Source organism: Schistosoma haematobium, chromosome ZW (assembly GCF_000699445.3).
Source record: "Schistosoma haematobium chromosome ZW, whole genome shotgun sequence".
Classification (NCBI taxonomy): Eukaryota; Metazoa; Platyhelminthes; class Trematoda; order Strigeidida; family Schistosomatidae; genus Schistosoma; species Schistosoma haematobium.
In genome coordinates, this window is record NC_067195.1 from 25,594,122 (window position 1) to 25,598,512 (window position 4,391).

Here is a 4,391-nt window from a genome sequence, read left to right on the forward strand (position 1 = left end):
TTTCTTGACCTAAAAGCATCATCTGACTCCGTAGACCGCGAGATTCTGTGGCAGTGTCTGTCATTGAAAGGCGTGCCCCATAAGTACATAAACCTTGTGAAGGCTCTTTACTCGAACACTACTAATCGAGTGAGAGCTTATGGCGAAGTGTCATCTGCTTTTGCAACCCCAAGTGGTGTCCTTCAAGGCTGTCCACTGTTTCCATTTTTGTTCAACTTCATCATAGACATACTGATGGAAATAACATTCTCGTCGACTGGATTTTCGGGCACTGATCTCCTATCAGGAGGTCCACTTATCGACTTAGAGTACGCAGATGATATAGTTCTGTTTGGTGACGATGCTGATAAAATGCAGAGTCTTTTGGTAGCACTGAGCAACAATGCCAGAATGTTTGGGTTGCGTTTTTACCCCTTTAAATACAAGTTGTTGCTTCAGGACTGGTCTGCATCAACACCTGAACTATGGATAGGGAGTGAACTATTCGAACTCATCGACAACTTAGGTAATCTTGAAAGTCTGATCAGCGCAAACGCGTTGGTGTCTGACGAATGGTTATAAGAAAGTTAGGGGTGTGGCATCAGTACTTTAAGTTACTAGCTTCTAGTCTTAACCATACTGGTAGATGCAGACTACTTGGTTGAAGTTCGTGTGACTATCGTAACGAATGATTGGAGACTCTGGGTGACATGACTCAGAATCGATCACAATGACGTAGAAGTGTACACTCTCTGTCTTCCCTTAAACTATGAGATTACGATTGCTTTATATCTTTCTTTATACTACCTAATTCTTTCTTCATGTATTATATCCTTATATGCAATCTTCCTTTCATATGTTACTACCATTGAATTAACTACTTCTATGAATTCGGTGTTCATGGTGTTGTGCTAATGAGGTATGTTAACTTGGACCGATGCACATATGTGCCTGCTCCTACCCTGAAGCTGACTGACTGAATTTATATTTTATCGGATTGTATTTTTGATGCCTTGTCGTTCGGTTATCACTGATACTGTTACAAACTCTACTATTCTAGGATTTGGCTGACAGGTTCATCTATCTTTGCTAAATGGTGTGTTAACTTGCAACAGCGGACATATTTACGTTGCGATTGACCGAAATGGTGCCGTTCACTGAATTTTGTAAGTCCTAAGGATAACGCAGTTAATTATGAATTCAGACTTAATGCTGCAAGACTTGAAGTTTTTCTTTTTGATTGATTAAGACCTTTATTTCCCCTTGTAATAATGCTGTTAATTTATTCGTTTGTGAAATGAATTGAGGTTCTTTTGGTTGGGAGTTTTACACGAGTACCTGATATTATATAAATGAATAACATCTATTATATCGGATATTATTAATTTCGCTGTGTTTTGGGTATATTTGTTTTGCTCAGACTTTTCATTTGTTTAGCTATAACTTCAAATTGAGACATTGCCGGTTCGATACCCGAACTACCAACTTTGAGGAAATTTTGGGGAAATCTCCAAAGTGAAATAGCCATCCCCAAAGTTTGGAAAAACTCTGGAGAAAATCCTCAAAACGTTCGTAGCGCATTTTTTCACAATAACATTTCATCTCCATATAATAAATAAGACTTAAAGTAGTGAATGTGAATAAATAAATTTACATTTTAATAAAATACAGACTTTTGGTCAGGAATAGTCTATAGAATTTCAGGTCTTGTTTTAATACGTCAAACAGACACGAGACAAAATGTTGTCGGTTGTAAACCTCCTTTTCAAAATTCGAACGCTATGCAGGTGATTTTTTTACACTGTCGAAAACTTTGGGTGTTGTTTATGTTCAGTCTTACTTAAGTTAATTATTTCTTTCAGAATTATAATAGACAGGTTGATAAGATTTCGAAAAGGCGGGCTCAAGCCGCAAAATACCTGAGGTTGTTCGGCTGTTCCTGAGCCACCTATTACGGAACGTTGAGGAAGTTAAAATCAGAGTTTATAAAAAAGTATCAATTACCGAGCAGTGACGAAGAGACAGACAATTCAGTTGTCGTCACAGAATCACAGACTACCGCAGCTACAGAGCAGTGTGCTAATATTGTCTCAGATATAGCTACTGCTTTATGTAGTTACGTCCAGTGTTCAGACAACACAACCAGCGGTAGTATCTCTTTAATTAATAAAAATTTATAGGTTGTGTGATGTCAGAAATGTCTCCAGCCATTCATCTTTCAATGAAAGTACAGTTAGAATAATCATTGGGATGATGAAAGTTGGTGACATAAACATAAAGAAGGCTGACCAAATATTGGACCTTTTTCGTGCGCGGTATCCAGAACTTCCAACCTCCGTCCGGAGTGTCCTACGTCGATGCAACGACGTGGAGCCTAAGATCCTCGAATCTGGAACGTATTACTATCTGGGATTGAAATCAAGTTTACTGAGAATTTCAGAGAATTGGCTACGTGAAATCGGTTTCACGGAATTAGACTTGCAGTTGAATTACGATGGTTTAAGCTTGTTTAAAAGCTCTAACCAACAGCTCTGGCCCATCTTAGGTCGCATTGTAGCTCCATTAGTTAGTAGTGTATTCATGGTTGGGATCTACGGTGGTGAATTAAAACCATCTGATTTCAACGACATGTCAGCAGCACTTATAACAGAGTTACAGGAGTTGCTGACAGTAGGTATTAATGTAGATAAGTATCAGCTACATTTAACAGTTAACTTAATTGTTGTTGTTTGTGACGCTCCAGCTCGCAGCAACGTCACGTACATTGTGGGACACAATTTTACCGCTGGCTGCGACAGATGTCAGGTTTTAGGGAGACGAATGGGTGGTCGGATGACTTTCCCCAATGTGGGAAGTAGACGAGCCAACTCGACATCGAGTGTTGTATTGGAAAATCTGAAATTATGGGTCGCATGACGATCTCAGGTGCTCGGACCCACGCCACTCAACCTCACAATCTGGAATGAATTGACTGAACTATGCAGCATTCCCTATATACTAGTTCCAACTGATTAGCAACTCGACATAGAGTACACGATATCAAGTTATCTAGGTCAGTGGTCACATCGAAATTTCATAGGTCGAATCTAATCAGCCCTAAAAGACTAAACAGAGACCATATTAGTATGTACTGTTTTCAAACAGTTGTAAATCACCTGTCCCATCAAGGTTACGAAGCCACGATAACTCCGTGGAATTGTCTAAAACTGTACAGCTAAGTGAATTTGGGCCACCAATGTTCCTGAGATTGCAGGTATGCCTTGCTAATTAATAGCGACTGGCACGAAACAGGACCGGAGTTTCATATTGGACATCCTAAAGGTAGTCTAGTTGAATTACGGAATTCCTTTGAGTACGTAGGTTTCATACAAACATCGTAATCATCAAAAACAAGGCCAATATCGACGCACGGAACGTAAGTAATAACTTATAGTCACGTGCGTTCATATGTAAAAGAACAAACTACGATTACTGGGACTGTTATAATCGAGTAACTAGAATAAATATATTGGACGATCGGCTTTACATGAAAAGAAATAGATAGATAAAATAATCGTCGTCGGCGATATCAAACTTTCAAAATGCACGAAAGCGAGGGCCATAAAACAAATAATAAATAACAGGTATGAATAACCGCCGAAGACTACCATAACTTAGACCTAAAATATAGTTCGATCAGACGGTTCGATTTCTTAAATTAGTCTTACAAGTTAAAAAAAAATAATGAGAATAGACTGCAGTCTAACGACATAATGAGCTGCATCGTGTTCAAACTCCTCAAAATCAGTAGAACATTTAAGATATCCTCTAAAATTATAAGAGATTAATTTCTGAAAACAACGAAGATACACAAACTACCATAGAGTTCGCACAAAAATCGTAATTTACAGCGTCAGTATACACATTTCGCTATTAAGCTGGGTACTATTTGACTTTTCCCAACCATCCTCGAAGTATGCTTCAGAAAATGGAGAATTGCAGTGAGCATTTTACTTATAGAAGAGCGTCTGTCAGATTTTGAACAATATTTTTGACTGTAACACATGATTTTCGTAACATAAAAACACTAATACTAAAGATTATCAATAACTTGTACGTCTGTAGAACACCGTTGTACTTATCACCGGCCAACAATAGTAGTGTTTCTTGACATCAGGGCTGCCTTCGATTCGTTGGACAGGACTGCTCTCTAGGATTGTCTATTGAAGAGTGCGCCTGAGAAGTTGAATAACATCCTAAAAGCCCTACATACAAACACCCCAGGCAGAATGAGGGCAAACAACCACCTCTCTCCACTATTCGATTCGAGCAGTGAGGTTAGACAGGGTTGCCCAATCTCACCATTCCTCTTCAACTTTGCCATCGATGACAATCTGGAAACAGCTCTGATAGATGTAAGTAATGGCGGTGTG